Raw genomic sequence first — 24,056 nt, forward strand, 5'->3', positions numbered from 1 at the left:
TTCTTCTGGGTCACTTGATAGAGAGGGTTTATGATCAGACTGTAATTTGGAATGTGCATTCTCCAAAACCCCACAATGCTTAAGAAAGCCTGTGTTTCCTTTTTGCTAGTTGGTGGAGACATGGCTGTTATTTTGTTGACCACATCCATTGGGATCTGATGACGTCCATCTTGCCATTTTATTCCTAAAAAGTGGATCTCCTGTGCAGGTCCCTTGACCTTCCTTTGTTTTATGGCAAAACCGGCCTTCAGAAGGATTTGGACTATTTTCTTCCCTTTCTCAAAAACTTCTCCTGCTGTGTTGCCCCACACGATGATGTCATCAATGTATTGCGGGTGTTCCAGTGCAGTCTGGATCAGTCCACGGCAAATGGTGGGGCTGTGTTTCCACCCCTGGGGCAGTCAGTTCCAGCTGTACTGGACGCCCCTCCAAGTGAAAGCAAACGGTGGCCTGCACTCTCCTGCCAAAGAAATGGAGAAAAACGCATTAGCGATACCAATTGTGGCAAACCACTTGGCTGCCTTCGACTCCAGTTCGTATTGAAGTTCTAGCATGGCTGGCACAGCAGCACTCAGCGGTGGTGTGACTTTGTTCAGGCCACGATAGTCTACCGTTAGTCTCCACTATCCATTAGACTTTTGCACTGGCCATATGGGACTGTTAAAGGGTGAGCGAGTCTTGCTGATCACTCCTTGGCTCTCCAGTCAACGAATCAGCTTATGGATGGGAATCAGGGAGTCTCGGTTGGTGCAATATTGCCGCCGGTGCACTGTTGTGGTGGCAATCGGCACTTGTTCTTGGACCTTCAGCATCCCCACAATAGAATGGTCTTCTGAGAGGCTGGGCAAGGTGGACAGCTGTTTCATTTTCTCCATCTCCAAGGCAGCTACACCAAAAGCCCACCGGTACCCTTTTGGGTCCTTGAAATACCCTCCCTGTGCACGGAGCCTCTGCGCCAGTCACAATGGGGTGCTTTTGCCACTCGTTCCCAGCTAGGCCCACTTCAGCCTCCAATACAGTTAGCTGTTGGGATCCCCCCATCACACCAGAAATACAGATGGGTTCTGCCCCTTTGTAGCTTGATGGCATTAGGGTACACTGTGCACCGCTGTCCACGAGAGCCTTATACTCCTGTGGGCCTGATGGGCCAGGCCATTGAATGCACACAGTCCAGTAAACCCAGTTGTCCCTTTCCTCCACCTGGATGGAGGCAGGGCCCCTCCAGTCCTCATTATCGTATGCATCACTCAGTTCTTGTAAATACGAGTCAGAAGTCTCTTCATTAAGATCAGAAGTAAGATCAGCCCTTCTATTCTGTCTGGGGAACTGCCCACTGGAAACTGGAGCAGCAAGTTTCCTGGAAGAACCCCCTTTTGTGATTGTTTTTCCTTGCAACTCACGTACCCGTGCCTCTAGGGTCGAGGTAGATTTTCCATCCCAGTTCCTCATGTCCTCTCCACGGTCACATAGGTTAAAACCACAGGGTGGCCCATGGTGTATATCCCCTATATCCCCTCTCTTGAGCAGGAGAATGCTGACTTCTAATGGCTGAGATACTGGTCCATACAGGTGGGGAGTAGGACATAACCTCTTTGAGTTGCTGGATCTGCTGGGACAGTTTCTCCGCAGTCAAGACAAGGGAGGAAGAGACACTGTCTTCATATTGTCGGAGTTGGCCAGCCAATTCATCCACCGTTTGTTCCTCTCCGTCTTTCCAGGTCAGTATAGCCAATGAGTTGGCACGTGACACTGGTGCGCTCCGTACCAACTTCTGCCACATGGGTCATGTGCACCTGACTTCATCTGGATCTTTGGATAACTGCCCGCTGTCCAGGTCATCATAAATCACCTCCAGCACGGCTAATTCCCTCAGCTCCTGCATACCTCTCTCCATGGTGGTCCACTTGCCTGGGTGACATATAACGTCTTCCTTGAAGGGATACCTTTCCTTCACGCCTGACAGAGGCTGAGGTGACCTGTGCCCCTTTTCCAGTTGCTTTGTCAATGCCCCCTTCCCTAGAAAGGGATCCCAGTTGTCTGGTTTCCCTACCCTCCAACTCCAGGCTGCTGGCCCCATTATCCCAGCATTGGAGCAACCAGGTGACCCCATGCTCACCTGGACGATGACTGAGATCTTTTTGCATATCTCGCAGCTCGCTCAGGGATCGGGATCGGGTGGTTACCATCTCATTTATGGGTTCTGCCTCTTCCTGCTCCTGTTCTTGTGACAGCCCTGGTTCATCTTCATCCCTTACTAAAGGAGTTGATTTTCTTGTGTATATCTTCTTGTGTATAGGGGTGACTGATACCAGCACGGGTTGGTTCTCTGGTTCAGCTGCACTGCCTGTCACCAGGGTTTGAATAATTGAAGTACCTATCATGGGGGCTGGAGTAGTTGCAGTGCTTGTTGCCGAGGTTTGAGTAGCTGCAGGGCCTGTCGATGAGGTTTGAGTAGCCGCAATGCCTGTCACCAGGGCTGGAGTAGCCACAGTGCCTGTTGTGGGTGTTGGAGTAGCCACAGTGCCTGTCACCAGGGCTGGAGTAGCCACAGTGCCTGTCACTGGGATTGATCTCTGGCTGGTATTCTTAAATAATTGTTTAACCTTAAACAAGATCACGACCTGAACCACATTCAGGAGACATAACAATAGGACCATGCTGGTTTGAACACCCCAAGCATACTCAAAATTCTCAAGAGCTGTTGTAACTCGCCTGAAGGAGAAAGGGAAGGTGAAGGAGCATGGGAAAGCGTCCCCCCCATCTCCCCCATAGATTGGTTCCCCGAGGAGAAAATGTAAAAGGTGTAATTATTAACAGTTTCTGAAAAGTGACTGCTGCGGCACAGAGATGACGGCAATGTCGAGTACAAATGCAGAAGTAAAAATACAAAAATTAGTCTCACGACCAAAAATTTTATCACATCATAAACCAGTAGTGTTACACAGTGCGGCAAAAAGGTATCCTTGATCCAGCTCCCAGAGGTGATAGACAGCACAACAGGGAACACATACAGCAAGTAAGGTTTTACATAACACAACTTTGAGAGCAAGCACGACAACTTTGAGAGCAAATTAGTCAACATTGTGACCAGCGACTACTAAACCAATATGATGAGTGCTTATAACAAATTTGCCTTAAGACGCTCTGGTCAGATCTGTCGTTATCTCAACCCTTCGAGCCCCACGTTGGGCGCCAAAATGACTGTTGTGGTTTAAGCCAGCAGGCAGCTGAACACCACACAGCTGTTCGCTCACTCCCCCCTGCCCCACAGTGGGATGGTGGAGAGAATCGGGAAAAAAAAGGTAAAATTTGCAGGTTGAGATAAAGACAGTTTAATACGACAGGAAAGGAAAGGGGAAAAAAAAAAAAAAGATGTCTATACAAAATAAGTGAGGCACAATGCAATTGGTCACCACCTGCCAACCGATGCCCAGCCAGTTCCCAAGCAGCGGTCACCCCTCCCCCGGCCAGCTCCCCCCAGTTTATACACTGAGCATGGTGTCATATGGTATGGAATATCCCTGTGGCCAGTTTGGGTCAGCTGTCCTGGCTGTGCCCCCTCCCAGCTTCTCGCTGGCAGGGCATGAGAAGCTGAAAAGTCCTTGACTAGTGTAAGCACTGCTTAGCAATAACTAAAACATCAGCATGTTATCTACATTATTCTCATCCTAAATCCAAACCACAGCACTGTACCAGCTACCAGGAAGAAAATTAACTCTATCCCAGCCGAAACCAGGACAGTATGTTTTAACTTCCTGTAAAATTTTCCTGAGGATGTAGATGAGTTGATTGGGGCTGAATAATTTTCATCTTCCAATAGCTGCAAGACTGTATCTGCCCTTGCATGCTAAAAGTGAATCCCCACTGTTATTCCATGAAATAAACACCCAAGATTCTGTTTTTTCTTGGTTTTGTAATCAGCATGCTAGACATGATTATGTTAGATATATAAAATGAGGATAGAAATTCATTCATCTGTAATTATGTGATCTCATTTGGCATCTAACGATATGATAAGAAATCAGTGAATAAATTTCCTTTCAAAGTCTTTGTTCATCAGTCACAAAACAAGCTCAGTAATTATCCCTTAGTTATTGTGAGAACTGTGCCTTCATTATTACATTCTTAATTATTTTCAGTTAAGGAAATTTATTTTTATAGATCACTCAGCTGACTCTTTCGGACTGGGTGATTCTCCATTGTTTTCAGTGTAGAAAGCAGGCCTTATAGATTATGTTAAAAGAAATTCATATTATCCTGCTGGTACATACAATAGGATACATACTATGTACAAACCTGAGTACACATTATATTTAGTTCTTCTATGAGGCATTTCAATCCAAATGTTTTATAAATATTCACAGAACATCCCAGCAGAGACCTGTAGTTTGCCTGAAATTGCCAAGAGCTGCATCATCAAAGAAAAATTAGTTTGATGTTGTAACTGTGGGTGAGATAAACCCATCCTCTGTGTGAAAATACATGTATATTGTCCAGTCAATTCTGCAGAGAGAATCTGTATGTTTTTAACCACTAACTTGTAAGTCTCTTGCTGGGGAATTTTTATTGTATCCCTTGAGGTGAATTAAACACATTTGTGCTTAAATATAAGAGCTTTAATGCACAATGCATTGGACAGAGTCCTACCGCCATAAGCAGTTGTACAGGGAGTCTGCAAAGGTGCGACACCAGCCGGTTCCTTATGTACACTTGCACCAGCACCAATCCCATGAACACAGGGCACCTCAGCCTGGCGTTGGGTCCATCCCCCACCCCACCTGCCCAAAGGTGGCCCCTGAGCGCTCATGTCCCACAACCAATTGATTGGTACAAAACAACACTGCAGCATTTCTTGTCTCATCGCCAAGGGAAACTTCATCCCCTTACAGAGAGTCCTTCTGTCCCTGGCATTCCTGTGTCCAGCCAGTTCAACCCCTTCTGCAGCTGGACTTTCTTGCCCTCCATGCCAGGTCATTCCTTGGTCACAAAGTACTAATGCTGAGCAGCTACAATTTGAATTTCCTCTTCATTCTACTGGGTGTACACAGAATTCCTGTAACTTGACCACATTTTCTGGATTTTCAGAGGGTCAGCAAAATGGCAATTTTGTGGCAAAGAGGCTGCTCTTTCAGCAGATAAGAAGTCTTCTTTGAAGCACGGGGACAGTAGAACTGTAAACTGACAGTACTTGACAGAACTTTCTACCAAGGGCCAAACAACATAGGCTTTATTTTTTTATTTTTTTCCCCCGTATCTCAGTTATTGGAAGCCATTGAATCATTTGGGTAGAAACTTTCAAAAACCATGACTTTGAGCCAGGCTGTCTTTCTTTCAAACAGATGAGGTCTGCAAAACCTTTAACCAACTGAACAGTCATACTTTGGATGTTTTATGATTCAGCAAACCTGATTTTGTGCCTGTCATTCTGCCGCTGACACTAAGTTGTCTCAACTCCATCATTGGCATCATTTTGTTTCAAGGAGTTATTTGGTCATTATTAGCAGACAGAGGAAAATCCAGTGATAGACTATGAACAGAGCTCCTTGGGCTAAATTAATCCCACCACCTGATGTGTTGATATATGTATCTGTCTATTGGTTTTACAAATCAGGATTTCTATTTTTGCATTTGAATAAACTGTGCCAGAAAGTGAATTAATTAATTCTTGAGATGAAATAAATTGACTCGGTGCATGAAGTATGTTGCTCTATTGTGAGATTGTTCTGTTTTAAGTGTATGAAAGTTTCTTTTTTATAATTAAATAAATATTTCAAAATATATGCAAATTTTAATGAGTGATGTGCCTTAGTGAAATGTAACGTAGTCATCACTGAAGGGTGTCAGCTACTTTCACATCAGTGATTATTTGAGATGATATCCCTGACTTCAATGTGGTTGTGCCAAACAGAAAACCATTATTGTCAAAAATAAGGTAATGGGAGTTTAAGGACCAGGAGTTTTGAGGTCACTGGTAATCTTTACTCTCCATTGACTTCAGCTGGATGCAACCAGAACTGGCATTTTTTTAGCATTAGGTGCTACATCAGCTGAAATATAAACCACCGTAACAGTGCTAGTTCTGAATGCTTGGGGAGCTTTTTGTACATAATATCATGAACTAAGAGTTGCAGGGTTTTTGAAAAAACATCAGCAAAAGAGTTGATAAAGATCTGTTTGGGAATATGGACTTAAAATAAGAAGTCTGTAATGTACAGCAGGACTGGAATAAGCTTGATAACACAATTCTCTGTTTATCAGGTGGTAGTTAGAGACATATGTATTCTATTAAGTAAGAATTACAGCTAAAAATTTTGTTCTACAAATGCTTTCTAGCTTTCATAGCTGTCCTTACTTTAAGGATGCATTTTTCTTACTGTTGCAACAACTCTCAATATGTTTTTCCAAATCATTCCACTTAGAAGGAAGAGGTACTTCCCTGACATTAATGTATTTGTTTCAGGAATACTTTCAAGCTGATTAATTCAAATCAGCAAATTTTAGTTTATTTTTCTGCTAAATATCACCTTTCTAAAATTTGGAAAGTTTTTTTCTGCAGAATTACTTGTCTAAATTTACTTTCTTATGTGCAGTTTAATGCAGTTGAAAATGTTTGTCAGAAGTTGCAGTTGCATTCTTTAAAATGAAATAAATGTTGGTGTGTTGATACGTACATGTAAGTATTTACTTAAGGAGAAAAATGTAATTTCACTACACCAAAAAAATCAGAACTTATACCTCATAAGCATTTTATTGAGACACAAATATATGATTTATTTTTGAGTTAGCTGCCTAGGAAACCCGTTCTTTTTGAGATCAGCTTTGTGAATTTCAGGGGTTGTCTAATAAGCTGAAGATTTCAGGAGATTTGGGAATGACATAAGATAGGATCTGGAATTTTATGGAAGATTAATCTTGAATCACTCATGGTGCAAATCTGCAAACCTCCTATATCTGGCCAGATTCAGTATGCATGCTTTTCAGATTGCCTTTTGTCCCCTCACAAGGGAGTTGCAAGTCAGGTTGTTGAAGGTGAGGAAATAATACACTTTTCTTTGTGCTAGCCAATAAAGGCACAGCTATTGAGACGAAGTTACTTTGATTCTTACAGCACTGTGATGGTTCCTGCAGAGATCATTTAATGACATGAACCTAAAGGAAATATCTTGGATGATCCCCATAAGCTGTGTATTTTGCTAAAAAGCAGTTAAACCTGTGAAATTAAGATGAATAAGATGACTGTACTATTTATATTGTAATAAGGCAAGGTCTGTAGTAGAATAGCAGTACAGTACTTGGACTATACCTCTCTCATATTTTAAGGGTGACAGGTAATTTCACACTTCCAGAAAACTGAATGTAGCAAGTCCAAAATTTTATGAATTAAGACATTTTCAAAGGGGTGGGGAAGAAACAAATATTTTCAGGCAGTATTTTAAAAAATATATGTCAATGCTATATACATATAGGTCTGTGTGTATATATATATATAAGTATATATTTATAAATATATATGTAGAGGTGAACAAAGGATGGCAAGGACAGGCTACCATAGGAGTAAGCTTCTTCCTAATATCTCAGAAAAATATGCCAGAATTGTCTGTTTGTCAAGAGGGCTTTGATATCTTGAACTCAAGGAGCGAGATCCTCAAACACTATAAATTGCTATCACTTTTCTGAAATCATTCTACATGTAGAGGAGCAAAGGATCTGCTCTAGAGATTCTTCCACAATAGAGTATGAGAGAGTATGATGTCATTCACATAATATGTGCAAATAACAGAAGTTAAAATGGGAAAAGACTTATCAAGGCGTTCCTGTGCAAAATAAGTTGTTCCCAGTGCTCTGTCTATAATGCTTTGTCCCATGTGCTGACACCAGTACTGGTAAACTAGGAGAAGTCCAGTCATTATATTCCCCTTCATTCCAAAAAAGCTGAGTAAGAGGTTGGTGCTAGGTATGTTATTTTCTGTCGTCTGTAAGAGTGGTATTTATTTTTTAACAGTTTGTTTGTTAACTGCTGCTGCAGTAACCAGTGCTGCAGAGGGAGTACAAAATATTGTTGATTCCTGCTCCATAAAATAGTTGCTTTAGAAACATTCCTTGCTAGACTTCGTAGTACAAAATGAACTGAAATCCAGGTTGGGAGGCTGGAGCATGCAGGAGTGTATATTACAGTGGACCTTCTTCTTGGAAACCTCAAAAGAGGACCTGAGGGACTGAACAAATTACACTCATCTCTTGAAGGTAGCTTTAAGTCAGAAAGGAGCATGCTGCTTGGTACTAAAAAAGCTTGCAAACTGTGCTAAGTAAATGATTTCAGATAACAGGAATTTTTATCCTGAACTAAATTATTTGCAAAAGTTTTAACAGGTGAATTTTATTTCCAAAGGTGCAGTGATCATCTCCAGGACTTGAACCCACTAAGTCTTAAGGTACGTTATTTATACTTTCAGTAGTAAAACAACTTGATCTGAATATGTCTTGTATTACTGTTTGTAGTTATGTTGCAAGAAACTTAAGAAAGAAATGGTTTTAGTCTTACATTTACAAAAGTTAGGATTTTTTTTTTTTCTACATGGAAAAGCTGGGATGTATATTGTGTTCTTTTGGTTGACCATGCCAAGTTGATCACAGGTCATATATCTCACCATTCTTAAATGGATGGAACAGGTTTAACTGATTCATGGGCTGATCAGTTTTGTTCTGTTTTGTGACTTCCACTCTTAAATCATGAAATCTGAAAAAGGAAGAAAAACATAGTGCAATCTCTGCATGATTTTATTAAGCTTTTCTTTATTGAACTTTAGTTTTGACAGAATGTGTATCAAAGCTAGAGTTCCTGCAACTTATTATTTTAGAACTTCAGCTTTCCATTTTATATAAAATGAGGCTCTAGGTCCAAGACTATGGAGGGGAAAAGAAAAAAAAAAAAAGAAGGAATGGACTTTTAGAGACTCGGGAATTAGCAAATAAAAATGCAGCAATTTTTGAAATAAAAAATATCCTTTCCATTTTTAGTGTTTGATTTTATGGTTGCTGGTGCTCTTCATTCATATTAGTGGTTTCTTGTGCACTGTGAGTGAGAGGCTAAAGAGGTTGGAAAGCACACATGCATGCAGCTGGAGAACTAATCAGTGAATTCTTTGGTATTTGTTATATCGCCCTGTTATCCTGCAGGTATGCTTGCTCACACATTTCCAGTCTTCAAGGCCTGAAAAGAATTCTGAGGAGTCCCTGCCCTCCCCAGCCCACGCTAGATTTATTGGCAAAGGTCTCCCCCCTTCTTTGTATGTATGTTTCCAGGTGTCTTCTGGTAGACCCATCATCATTATCAGAAATAATAAATGTCCATGTTCAGAACTTTTGTTCTAGCAGTAGCTCCAATGGGACTGGGATGTGTCACAGCTGTTACATGAAGCAAAATATTTGCACACATAAGGGTAATAAGCTTCATTCATGACCCACTGGAGTTGCTGCTAGTGTTCAGAGCAATTGACAGCTTCTCTGATGCACCCCACATCAGCCACTGTAAAAACATCCGATTCCATTCAACCAATGGGCAGTGAACCAAGCAGCAGTAAAAATAGCCAAATCAGCCAGTTGTAACACTTTTCATGCAGCAGTGTTAGTCAGAAAAGTTTGTGTCCCCAGTGTTGCTACCTAATTAATCCCAACTAGTTGGCATGCTGCTCTTGCCTTCAGATTAACTTCTGAGAACTGCTAGATATGTGATTTCAATGGTTTGGGGCCAGTTCTCAGTAGGTGACTATCCTAGTAATTTTGGATTTGATTAACAAATTTTGTTGGCTGATCAGGGAGGACAGAAGTCAGACAGGTCATGGGGAAGGAACAGCCATGTTACTCTCGGGAGTGCATATTCTGTTATGCAACAATTAGCTGGTATCAGTCTTCCTAACCAATAACCAGGACTGCAAATGCAAATGATGCTCCTAAACCAGTTGATACTTGTAGCCTGTAGCCTTTACATTTGATGTTAGAAACTGATCTGTGAGCACACATATACTATAACCAACACTAAATATGTATCAGTACAACACTGAATTTTGTTTCATCCTACACCATGGCTTCAAAAAGTCCCCTAAACCTATAAGGAGAGATTCAGATGGCACCATCGCACTACTTTCTTTTCTGAAAGTTCCCACTATCTGTTCTAGCACTTTTCACTTCCTTCCTTGTTTTGTTGCTACCTCTGGAATCACCTCTGTCACAAAACCACTGAAAGGATTGAAAATCCAGTACCAACATTTAAAACAAGTCATCAGAACTGATATTATATTCATTGCATCTGTGTTCTTTTCTCTCCACTAGCTCTTTCCCCATCCTTTGCCTGTGCTTTTGATTTAAATCATAAACCCTTGGGTCAGTTAGTGTCTCATGCATTTATATGGTGCGGTACAGCAAGAAACTCCTTTTATGCTGTCCTCTTTTTCCATTAGCACTACTGAAAAAAAATATGATAAATAACAGAGTGAGCGATGAGTATCTCCCCACAGATTATACAGAACCAGCCAAAGAGCAGTTTGCCACATCCCTCATTTCTTTCTTCTTTGAGACCTACGCATAGTCATGGCATTGCAAAACAAGACTGGCAAAATGCTAATAGTGCAATTAGCAGTGTAATTCTCAAACCTGAGCAGGATTTCAGGCCATCACAGAGTCTAAGCTCCCAAGGAGCAGAGACAGGGCAGACCACTGTCACCCGTAACATCACAAAGCCTCTCAGTATGTGGAAATTGGATTCTGCTTCAGTCACACATACCTGAACAAAGGGAGTGCAAAATGTTTATTTATTAATTTTGTTTTCACAATGGTGGAAATGTAACAGAAGGTGTAGGTTTGTTGTGACTGCTTTGCTTGTTTGACTTTACTAGCTCCCATTAAGTAGCACACTGTTAGGTGTTTGTTCTGTGGGACTGTGCTTTTAAAAGTATTCTCCAGACTTTAGCTTTACTGTCCCTCCAATGTTATTAACTCAGTTCACTTTCAAAAATTGGACTGCAGTAATGGTAAAAATTAACAAGTAGAGAATGAAATTTATGTTAAATATGAAACCTGTCTGCTAAAATAGGGTTCTCGGGTGTTTATATATAGTGGCATGTTCTTCTTGCGAAGATTCTTTATTTAAATGCCAGTTTTGCTGAATGTCTGTGACTTCAAAAGTCACAGCTAATATTATTGCACTAAAAACACTGTCTTAGCAGAGTAGAGATAAAATAATCTTTTTTCTACGGCTGTAAAACAATATGCTATTATAAAACAGATTACACTGATATGTCTCAAAATACTGTGAAGTAAGCAAAAGCTGTTGATGATTTTTTTCATTCTTTCAACCATTTTCTAGGATTTCACAGAATCACAGAATGGTTGAGGATGGCAAGCATCTCTGGGGATAGTCTAGTTCAATGCCCCTGCTCAAAGCAGGATCAGCTAGAGTTGCTTAGGACCATGTACAGTCAGGTTTTGAATATCTCCAGGGATGGAGACTCCACAGTCTCCTGGGCAACTACTCCAGTGTTCAACCAACCTCACAGTAAAAATTGTTTTCTGATGTTCAAACAGAATTTCATGTATTTCAGCTTGTGGTTGTTGCCTCTTGCCTTCCCACTGGGCACCACTGAAAAGAGTTTAACTCCACCTTCTTCAGTCCCTCATGATGTGTATTTATACACATTGATAAGATCCCCCTGAGCCTTTTTTTCTCCAAGCTGAACAGTCCCAGCTCTGTCAGCCACTCCTCATATGAGTCCATCATCTTTGTGGTCCTGTGCTGGAGTTGCTCTGATATATCCATGTCTCTTATACTGGAGAGTGCAGAGCTGGGCTCAGCACTCCAGGTATGTCTCACCAGGTCTGAGCAGAGGGGAAGGATCAGCTCTCTCAAGCTGCAGTCAACACCCTTCCCAATGCAGCCTCCCTTCTTTGCTTCAAGGGCACTGTGCTGGCTTATGGTCAGCTTGTGTCCCAGGAACTCCAGGTTCTTCTCTGCAGAGCTGCTTTCCAGCTAGTTAACCCCCACCATGTACTGGTGCTGGGAGTGTTGTTCTTCTCCAGGTGCAGGGTTTTGCATTTCCCCTTGTTGAACTTCATGAGGTGCCTGTTGACCCATTACTGTTGGGTCAGTAATGTTGAGGGCCCTGTTGAGGTCCCTCTAAATGGCAGCACATCCATCTGATGTATTAACCACTCCTTCCTGTTTTGTATCACCAAAGTACTGAAGGTGTTCTCTTCCCCATTGTCCAGGTCTTCACAAACGGGTTAAACAGTGTTGGTCAGAGTATCCACCCCTGAGGTGAACCACTAGTAAATGGCCTCCTCCCGGACTTTGGACCACTGATCACAACCCTTCAAGACCAGCATTTTTAGACAATTTTCAGTCTACCTTGGTATGCATTTATCTAACCTGTTTTTCATCAGTTTGTACATGAGGATATTATGGGAAACAGTGATTAAAACCTTACTAAAGTTGAGTAAACAGCATCCACTGCTCTCCCTGCATCCACCAAGCTCATCATCTCATCACAGAATGTTATCAAGTTGTTAAGCACAATTTCCACTCCAAAAATCTATGGTGACTGCTCCAAATCAACTTCTTGTCCTTTATGGGTTTGGAAAGGATTTCCAGCATTATTTGCTTCATCTGCCTGTAGTTCCCTAAGTACTCCTTCTTACCCATCTTGAAGCTAAGGTTGACATTTACATTCTCCTACTCCTCAGGAACCTCTCCCAGGAGCATCTTGTCAGTCCCCTTGGACTTGTATGTGGTTAGGCTTTTTAAGTGTTCCCAAACATGATCCTCCTCCACCAACGGTAAGTCTTCATTGCTCCAGATATTCCCCCTGGTCTCAGGAGTCTGGGATTCCTGAAGGCTCCTCTTGCCAATGAAGAGTGAGGTGAAGAAGGTAGCAAGTCAGGCTTTTTGGTGTCCTTTGTCATGACAGCACCTTCCCCATCTGGAGGTAGGCCCACACTTTCCCTCGTCTTCCATTTACTGCTGATCTACTTGTAAAAGCCTCTCTTGTTGCCCTTCACATCCCTTGACAGATTCAACTCCAGATGGGCTTTGGCTGTACTAACCCTATTCCTGCACCCTCTGACAGTCTCCCTGCTTCCATCTCTTGCATGCTTCCTTTTTATGTTTGCTTTTAGTCAGGAGTTCATCTATCGAGGCCTCCTGCCACCTTTATCTGACTTCTGCATGTGGTGAAAGACCACCCCTGAGCTTGGAGGAGCTTGAAAATCAATCAGCTTTTTCCCAAAAAAGTGAGAAAAAAAGAGATAATGAACACAAATGGGTCTGCTACAAGAACTCTCCAGAAGATGACAACGAAAATAATTTCTAAATAATCAACTAACTGATTTGATTTTACTGTTCACAGTAATCTAAATTTCATTTATGAGCTTTCCTGATCCAAAGTTCTGATATGGATACTGAGACAAAAATTACTGGCAAGCAGTGGATATTATCAGAGTTGAGCCTTTCCTTTTCTGGAAAATTATACCTTGTTGAGTAGTCATTGTATCAACTTATTTTCAGCATCTAGGATTTCAACAAAAAAATTGTGTCACATGATTGGCCAGTTGTTTTCTTAGAAATCCCAGACACTATACACACTAATGACATCATAGATTGCTCAGTTTTTCTTCCCAGTCATCCACTTTGTGTTGAATCTTAATTAAATTTATTTTGTATAAATCTTGTTGAATCCTTGTCACATTGTTTCCCTTTGTTGCTCAGTATTCCTTCCCCAACACTTGAGATTTCTCTACAGACCTCACCTTCTCTTTTATTCCTGCTGAATTTTGTGTTAGTACCTTCTTGCTGTCTGTTGATTTTCATCACGGATCTGGCCTATGAAACAGAATTGACAAGTGTCGTGGTTTAACCCCAGCTGGCAACTAAGCACAACACATCCGTTCACTCATTCCCCCTGGTGGGATGAGGAGAGAATCAGAAGGGTAAAAGTGAGAAAACTCGTGGGTTGAGATAAAAACAGTTTAATAGATAAAGCAAAATCCGCGCATGCAAGCAAAGCAAAACAAGGGATTCATTCGCTCCTTCCCATGGGCAGGCAGGTGTTCAGCCATCTCCAGGAAAGCAGGGCTCCATCACGCGTAACGGTGACTTGAGAAGACAAACACCATCACTCCGAATGTACCACTTCCTCCTTCTTCCCCCAGCTTTTTATTGCTGAACATAACAGCATATGGTATGGGATATCCCTTTGGTCAGTTGGGGTCAGCTGTCCTGTCTGTGTCCCCTCCCAACTTCTTGTGCACCCCCAGGCTACTCGCTGGTGGGGTGGTGTGAGAAGCAGAAAAGGCCTGGACTCTGTGTCAGCACTGCTCAGCAGTAACAAAAACATCCCTGTATTATCAAAGCTGTTTTCAGCCCAAATCCAAAACATAGCCCCTTACCAGCTACTAGGAAGGAAATTAACTCTATCCCAGCCAAAACCAGCACAACAGGGGAGCTTATCAAACATGGCTTTTCTTTCACATTATTTGTTTTTCTACTCTGTCTTCAGAGCTAAGTTATTTATGGGAGAACATGCAAAGCCACTAGTTGCCACATGTTTGACTTTTCATCCTTAAATTCTATTGACAGCTTTCACCCAGTGATTGCCTTGTACACAGTCTGCTCCATATCCTTTGTCTCTTTCTGTAGGTGAGTATACACTGTTTTTAAAGTGCTGGCCCTTGTTTCACCCTCCACTCCAGCTTTCACACTCAGGTAGGGTGAAAGGAGGCTTTGGAGCATTCTGAAGGAGGAATCTTGTTCTGTGGTATCCTGAACTAACATGTGATCTCCCTTTGTCAGCACAGACGTGTGGATTTGGGTTAGCATATTTGCAGGACTTTTGCCTGTTCCTCCATTATTGGTGTTTAGAGACAAGTAGACCTCACTGGCTCAGGTACTGTTCCTTGTTTCTTTTTCTACTCCAAGTTGTCCTAGTTTTAAGGAGTTTTCTTTTTCTTCAGAGAAGTGATTGGTCAAGATCAGGCATACGTTCTCATCTTAATAACCAAATCCATATATTCTGCCTCCATTTCAGCCCAGTTTCCTTTATTCTGACTCAGGAATGCCCCATGCCTATGTTATTAGCAAAATCTAGTTTCTGGAGAGCTTGACCTTTATCCAGCTGATTTATCCCTTGATCCTATTACCTTCTGTCTTTCTCAGTTGCACTAAAGATCAAAGTTGTTTCAGTTTGGTCATACAAATCCTGATGCATCCAAATCTGAAATCTTAGCTGATTGCTCTCTTTACACTGTAAAGTGTCAAACTATCATGCAAATTTAGAGGAATATCTGGAGTATTTAACTTTGGCCATACACAGCCTGACATATTCTGAGAATTTTATGAAAGAATTGAATAAAACTTTTCCATTGTCTTTCTGGAAGATATTAATGAAAGCTTTACTTCTTGTTTTGACTCCTTTATGTGTCTATGATATTACATTTCTAGGAAAACCTTCTTGCTGCCCCATCAGAGATGGCACTATGGAAATCACAACCAATGAAAAAGCACCCTTACCCGTGTATTTTGAGTTCAGTAGTAGATTTATTCTGAGATGTATTAGTGTGTTCCTTCCTCTGTCTCACTAAAATTCAGTTCTGCATCTGATCATGGAAAACCATATGTCAATCAGTGACAATCTGCACACACTGGATTGGATGAAAAAGATCCATTAATATCTCAATACAAGATATTCAGTTGATTTTCAAAGTACATTCCACCAACCTTTCACATTTCCTACATTCATCTGACCTGGTGTATGATGAGAGATCAGAACTGTGATTCCTGATCATTTAGTCAGGTACATTCCTAAAACTCTGGACAGGGTTGCTCTCCAATTTGACGTCATGGAAGATATGATAGATTTTGTACACTTGGAAACTTTGTTTTTCATGGTGATGCATCATGCTTCAGATGCACTGAACTCTCACTTTAAAACTGGGCTAAGTACAATCTTATCCCTCTTTTAGAAATACCTTCTGTTTGTGTAACTTTTAGAAAAAACTGCTAATGATTGGTGGAGGTTGAATAGCAGTTTGTCTTTTGACCCAATGGTTTTAGCTCAGTTGTTGCAGTCTAAAAAATTTGATTTGTTGAGAAGTCATATTCTATGTTAACCCAGTAGTGAAATACTTTGCAAAGTTAGAGAAGAAATCTACTGGCATTTTACTTAGGATATTTCTGAATTTGGATAGAATTTTTTTTTTTTTTTTATCTTGCATACACACGTATGCACTAGCACTCACCTCTGTGCACACATTTTCCTTCTCTCTATTAAAAAACATATGCAACACTTGAGAAGGAGACATTCCTATCAATGGGAAAGGTAGGGAACATCCAGAATTTTGGAGATATTTAGGAGTAGTGCTCAGTCACTCTTTAAATTTCAACAGGGACTGAAACAACAAGTCAGGACTCCTAAGGAAAGCCCAGATCAGTGTATCTTCTGGATGAACTGGCCATGATCTGGATGCCATCTGGCATTCCCCATGATATCTCTGCATTGGCCTGAAGATTTCAGTGACAGGGAACAAAGATGAGAAAAATATCTTTATTAAGTAAATTCAGCTCACCTAAATTAATAATCTTTTTAGTGAAGGAGGTCGATGCACTGTAGTTTAAAGTCTGAAAAAAACATGTTTAGAGATTGTAACAAAAGTATTCACTTGAATTACTAGAAGTTACTTATAAATGGTAGGAAATTTTCTCAAGGAAACTTAAAACAATAAAGAAGCAGAGTACTAGATAAAACTGTAAATTTCCCTGGCTGCATTAAAACCATGTTGAAATATGCCACCCGAATACTTTACTTGTCTGTTTGCCTTTCCTTAGTAAAACGAAGAGCATGTGATTGGTGTGGGTTTGCATTGCATCTGTTTACAGGTTGCATTTTCTGTTAAAGATACTGCAAGAAATGGTACTCAGCAAAGCTCTCATGGAACAACTAACTATAATTTTACTGAATCCTTTCCATGACCTTTCTCAGATAAGATTTGCTTTGGTTCAGAATGTGATCTTCCTTTTGGAATTCATATGAAAAAGGACTTACAGGTCTATATATGAAAAGCTGCAATTTTTTAAAAAAGATAAATACTGGTTTTTTAATCCTGACAGTTTTAATGGGTCAATAAGTACAACAGAGCTGCATATACTCAGCAAAAACAGATTCTCTGGAATGTGAGCTTCACGGTCTCTGGTCTTGATGTTTACCAGGTGATATTTATGACTTCATACTCACTCCTTTATAATGTATTAATTGATTAAGGGCTCATGTTTTCTCATCCTAGGACATGGTTGAGTATGTTTCAATAAAAATGTAAGAATACCTGTGTCTTCCAGGTTCATTTCAAGCATTCTGAGTGTGGTGCCATGAGAGATGCTGTTGCCCATGACAGGTTGGGATTATCATGACCAGGTGCTCTATTTTGACTTCACCCAGTGGCTAAAAGATTTGTATGGTAAAGAGGAAGTATTGGATTTTTAAAAGCATTAAACAGGTAAGTTTATTGAAATCAATTTTTTTATTGACAGTTTCCAGGCTTATTTTAATTGCAGGTGTTTATAGAATCATATATCACTGATTCTTTCTAATAGGGTTTCCTCTTAATTATCATCTCAGAGTGGTAGTTGTCATGTATCTCCAAACAGAAGAGAAACACAGAGAACATTGCACTGAATTGTGTTAAAGCAGATGCTTGTTTCAGCTTATTAGTCTAGAGCATTTGCACAGTCCTATCTAACTTCCGAAAAAAATCTGTATTCCACAAGCACAAATGCAAATGACCATTGCAATTTCAATTCTAAGCCACTCTTTATTTTGTGCAGTAAGTTGTTTTCTTTACAGAAAACATGTTTTTAGCAAAAGGAGACTGACTTATTTCCCTTACATTGTGTTAATAAGAAGAATCTCTGCTACACCCAGTAGCGTTGCACCAGTGTGAAAGCAATGGAAAAAATGTAAATGATTAAGCTAGCAGAGAAATTTAGTGGCTACTATGTAAGTTATTATATTAAAAGACTGTTACCTGTACATAGTTTGAGCCTGAGTGCATGTTTATTTCAAGGTTATTTTAGCATAATATTTTGTTTTATTATTAGATCCTGAGAACTCCCTTTCATCTTCAGCTAAGACTCCTGTTTTGGTGTCTAAACAACCTATCTCATTCCTTAGAGCAATCTGTAGAAACCAATCAGTCTAACATAAAGCAATGTGTTATGGACACTTTTAAACATTACCAGAAATAGGTCTATCTTGTCTGATTTTGACTGATGTTTCACAAGAGAGGGAGGAGAGGGTGAACAGTTTTGGTTTGTTTCTTTTTTCTGTTTGTTGCTGTAGCTTTACTCTTTTCAAGCCAAAATCTTAGAAACTATACAGTAATATGGCACTCTGGCAAAGAACTAAACTGCTGAATTGAGACTCAGTTTGCTGGTATGTAAGCCTCATACTTATGGCTGTTTAAGGGTGCTCATATTCATGTTTTGCTTTTTGGTTTGGTAAAGAATGAGGAGTGATATTTTATTTACCAAGACTGTATTCAAAACTGTCTTGGGGTATGTCTAGGGCAGCAGTAGGTACTGATGCACAAATTCCAAGCTTATGCTGATGTGACTTGAACCATACAAATATACAGTTTGGGTCAGGAAACAGTAGAGCAATGTTCAGGTGACACTGTACCTTGTGATCTTTACTGTGCAACTTCCAGATGTGATCTCACTGGTAAAAGTCAGCTTAGACATAAGTGCATAAAAGCTATCTTTACATTCATTTTCCCAGACTTCTGGTTTTGGAGTACACTCAGATAGATGCAGGTCAGGTGTATCTGTATTTATATCATAGGTGCACTACCATTGTGCTCTGCCTGTTTCCAAAAAATATTTGCAACAGAATTATTTTTGTAACAGGTAGGAAAAGTACGTTTTATTGGCTATTTAGTGCTGCAACTGAATTGTCCTCTGAATTCAAAACTAGTGATTTAAGGAATAGGTTTGTTTTAAATATTTTTACCAGCATAAAAGACCCTGCTTTTTAATCTTGAAAAACTCAGAAAAGAAATGAAAAAAGAGTGGACCAATGACTGAAATAAGATGACTAACAGTTTCAAAAACACAATGTTGCAGCTCAACTTTGAGATACAGAATTGGGGAATTTTAATGCTGATGTATAATGATAAAAAAAGAAATGTGTTTAAAATGGCATGTTGTACTGGATTGTGTTTCTAGCTTCACATTACTTTCCTATAGAAACCTACAGCCTGATAAAATACTCTTCTCATAGGCCTGTATTTCTCATGGTAGCTTTATTCTGATGATACTCATGTAGAGTTGGAGTCACTGTTGGATTAGGATTGTTTAGGCTTCACTAATATTTATCTCCTTTAGACCCAGGTTTTTATCCATTTTTTAAAGAAATTGTTTGTAGTATTTAATTGAAGGGTCAGCTATTAAAAAGAAGTCAACAGTGATAACACTGTCAATTATACTTCTAAGCTTTGGGAGTGGTATGTGGAACACAAAAGGCAAAAGAAACATAGAATTCTTATTTTGCCTTGCAGAAAGTATTGCATTTTCTTTCTGCTGTCTCTCATTTGTAGAAGTCTTTTGTAGTCTGTACTGTAAAAACTAAGTGTATTTAAAACATGATTACATTTGTCATCTCAGTAAGGGTTCAAATTTTTCACTGTTTGCATCAAAAGGATAAACCATGTTTCCAACTGCGTAGCTTTGCATGCTTACTCTGCTGGCTGGATAAATGGGCAGAAAATTGAGAGCTTTACAAACAGCTTGTGGTAGGAATCCTTTCTCGAAAGTCTTAAATTACATTACTAGCCAATGAAAAATGTTTGCTAATCAAAGGGCTGTCATGACGTCCAAAAACCTTTTTTTCTGTGATCTACGAAACCTTGCCCTCCAAACTTCATCTTTTTTTTTTTTTTTTTTTTTTTTGCTATGAACTTGGAAAAAAGTGCAAGAAGCAGGGGGAAAATGTTACCTGCCATATCAAGATCTTCCTATTTCCCCCTCAACTTTTACATAGCGGCACTATGCACTTGGTAACCTATGAAGGCCCAGTGCTTTTTTAGGGGCTGGAGGGAGAACAGGGGCAACCCTACCCCCCTAATGCACAACTCAGATATTTTTGTAAAACAGTGTTTTCAGTGCATGGAAGCTTTTTACAGATTTATTGTTTTGTGGGGACTCTTTGCAGGGAAAAGTTATTTTCTATAGTTTTACTTTGGTTTAATAGCAGTAACTGTTAGTACATGAGAGGTTAAGTTTTTGTCAGGAAGTTTCAATGCTGTTTTTAGGCTTTTATGATATGGTTATGAAACAATTCCCCCAAGCCTAGCTCAGAATATGTTATTCTGTTTTCAACAAATAGTGTAAAACTTGTAAAGTTTCTGCAAAACAGAAATTTAAATATAATACTAATAGGCATGACAAACTCAGAATATTTCTGTGAGTATTAAAGAAAAATTAAAAACCTTCCAAAAGGTGATGAGTTCATATCATGAAACCTTTGCATTTACCATTCACAACAAAGCTAACTGTGATATGCAAACTAGCTAACTACACCGTGCTTTCTGGAAAGGCCTGAAGACAAATATACGTTTCAGATCTAGAGGCTTTAAGTGACTGATAACAATACCATGTCCTTCCTTCAGGGTTATTATGGATGTGCAATAGAGTGATAACTGCAAGTTAATCTGAGGCTGTTTACAGTAGTCTACTTACAATATTGAAGTAAGAAGTAAGCATGTCTGGGAGTTCAGGGATGAGTTGATCAAGTTTTTGACTGCTCATGATTTTCTGAGCATATTTTGAACTTAGACAGCAGGCTCAATACTATTACTACAACTTTGTTTCACTTTGATTTATTCCTCCCACACACTTCTTCCTTCTTTTGAAATTAAAGAATTTTGATGATTCTATTAAGTAACTTGTGATTTCTTCATTTCATTTAGAGACTGGTGTCTTCTTGGAATACAAGGATGCTAAACCACGTAAATACTTGAAAATATAAGATTCATTTTTGTCTAAAGTATTCTGTGATCTGCAGTGGTAGAAAAAGGTACTTAAAGGATTGATCCTTAAGAATCAGAAGGCAAATAAAATGAACTTAAATCCATTACACTTTTTATTTTTAATTCTCATTGTATTGTTAGTCTCATGAACTAGAGGCACTGTAAGCCACATCTTTAGATTTTCGAGTCCTTAGTTATATAATGCTGAACGCTTTCTGAAAGAAACCAAATTTCTATAAATATTTTTCCCTTTCCATTTGAGGCCAAATGATTAATTTTACTACTTTTTTTTTTTTTAATTCTGATAGGGAAACTCTGGTTAAATAGTTAAATCTGGGCAAGAGTCTTCAATAGACCTGTGAGAAAAAGAAAGTGTTGCTTTTGCTGTGTAAACACTGTGGGAACAGGAATCACACTTCACTGATCCTATTAGTTAGTATACTGACTCTCTGGAAAGTGGAGGATGATTTCTTCCCCTTCTCTTTGTTCTCTTCTCCTCCTCTTCCCATTTCAGTCCTTTAGCAGTATTTTCTGCTTCTGATAGCTTATGATGTGAGCAAAAGGATTGTGGAGAGTGCCCTCTGTGGCATCCCTGCCAACTGGGAATAGATGAGTATGCTGACATGGAAAGGTATAAAAAGGGCCAGGAGAAGGAGGATTGACAGAAAGAGAAAGCTACCTTAATACCATCCATTAAGTCATTAAATGAAAATGGAAAAGTGGAAGGGTAAGGAAGGACTCCACAATCTGAGGAAAGAAAATGTTGACCAAGTAATAAGACTGTCCCCATCTCCCCACTGCTGAATGTGGACAAGAAAGTCCAGGAGTCATCTCTGAACATGAAGATTGTCTCCTCGCACCAGTTGACTGTTGTGCAGTGCAGGCATTGAGGGTGAAAAGTAGGCAGATTAAGTGGTCCTGCTCTAGTCCAGCCTTCCTGAGAGCTAGAAAGAGAGCTCAGATCTGCTTTTATCTTCTCTATTGGGGGACCCACCCAACTGATGGGCAGACAAACATAAATTTCATACAGCTTGATCAGCATCATCTGTTAATATGAAAAGGGATGGATAAGGTGGTGCTTTCTTTAATCAGAATGGTGCATAATGGAACTCGCCATTCCTCTGCTTTGCACTATAGACTGTCAACCCCATTCGGCCTTTACTGCCCTTCGATTATTTAAATACAGCTTGGCACAATGGGCCATATCAGCCCAGAATGGGTCAAAATCCAGCACTTGTGCCTCTTAAAACTCACCCCCATACGCATTTGCTGAAATGAAATCTCATAATCCTGTTCCTCAAATTTATGTTTCAATTAAAAACGAAGTCACTTCTTCTGAACTTTATTTTTCTTACTCAACTTTTATCTCTCAGGTTTTATCCTTCTATTCGTCATTTTATCACCTTATCAATCATTAAATTTCAATTCTCTAGCAAGTTCAGCAGGCCAACAAAGGAAGCCAAATGTACCTAACACCAACACGCTCACTAATAAAAATAAATGAGCTCCTAGGGAAAGTTACCAAAATTGTTTCATTACAGAAGATCTTACAAAAAGATGAGACAAAGCGATGACAGATATGGAGAAAGGCTTAGGGAGGTCCTGAGCATGTCAACACAAGTATCCTGTTGCTGATAAGAGGAGCTAAAGTCCCGTAACACTGTGACTTCTTTAGTAAAGTCTTCACTGCCACAAAACAAAGTGCAGCTGAAAAGAAGAAAATATCTAATCTTGATCAGGTTAACAATCAATGCCCTGAATCTAAGCCTTCTTTTAATATTTTTCAAGAATTCCTGAAATCTGTAAAGCCTTCTGAATGTTCATCAATTCACACAAAAAGATAAGTGGAAAAGAAAAGAAAAAAAGGAAAAAAAAAGAGGGAAAAAAAAAAGCAGATCCCTGTGTCAAGAGAAGTGCCAAGCTATTTGAGTAATTCCTTCTAGTTCCCAACCTTTTGCTATGCAATGTGTGTAGATACATACAAATTTATATAAAGGCCTTTTCTTATTTCTTCTTTTTCTCAGAGTATCCTACTTGGGTTAGATTTCTACCCTACCATAGGCACCTTTAAAAAAAGCCCACTCTTTTTCAAGAACATTTCTGTACATAACAAAGGTTCAGGTTGTAACTTGATTGTCTGGGGATTTTGTCAAAATCAAATGGCACTTTACAATTCCATAGTTTTACAGTTTTGGTTTTACGAGAGTTTGCTTTTCTCCTCTTATTGGCTGGTCTGCTGTGACATTGGAAAGAAACACGTACTTGCACACATCTGAGATTGCAAGAACTTCATCTCATGATGAGATGGGAATGAACAAGAGACTACCTTAGTGTGATGCAGCTTGATGGTGCTACACTAGTTAGGGACAGTTCTCTACAGATTGGAAAAGAAAACATATTTAGCAGTCAGTGTACATTGAGATATAAAGCTCCTAAACTAGATGTGCACAATAGCTCATGGTCTGTCAAATAAATAGTATATATTTTAAGAAGTGTCTAAATAAGCATTGGAAATGATATATTTCAGCAGCTTCAGATGAGCTGTCCAAGTCAGTCAAATAATATCCATCCTTTCTTCCTCCAAAAAAGGCAGGAGGTAGACAGGAAAACATTTAATATATGGTCATACAATAAAACATGCTTTAAATGTCCTTTGCAACCTCTGTAGTTTGACAAGTGAAATTTCACGTATCTTGTAGCAAATTCTGTATTCAGGAGGTTTTGTGAGTGAAAATAACTTTCTGCAAAAAACAGAAACAATACTAATAATGCAATTATTAATATTGTGATGCAAATTCTTTGGTTGAAACCTACGAATTCAGGGAAATATATATGTTATGAACATTATTAAGCATCCTTTTTAATTGTGAATGTTGAGATCAAGGCTATAAGACATCTTAAGACATTAATACATAAGACATCATGTATGATGTATATTGAACAACAATATTTTAGTCAGCTATTTATATTTCAGTCATTCAAATAAGATTCCA

General features: G+C 39.5%; 1 long non-coding RNA gene across 1 annotated transcript in view; it reads left to right on the forward strand.

The window, feature by feature from the left end:
* LOC143172554 (uncharacterized) overlaps window positions 1–17,529 on the forward strand; it is a 198,801-nt gene extending 181,272 nt beyond the window's left edge. Inside the window, exons 4-5 of the long non-coding RNA XR_012997355.1 lie at window positions 8,390–8,432; window positions 17,378–17,529. This is a non-coding gene — a long non-coding RNA (uncharacterized LOC143172554). The remainder of the gene's footprint in view (window positions 1–8,389; window positions 8,433–17,377) is intronic.
* Window positions 17,530–24,056: the final 6,527 nt, after the last annotated feature.

The sequence above is a fragment of the Aptenodytes patagonicus genome, chromosome Z, assembly GCF_965638725.1.
Source record: "Aptenodytes patagonicus chromosome Z, bAptPat1.pri.cur, whole genome shotgun sequence".
NCBI classification, from domain to species: Eukaryota; Metazoa; Chordata; class Aves; order Sphenisciformes; family Spheniscidae; genus Aptenodytes; species Aptenodytes patagonicus.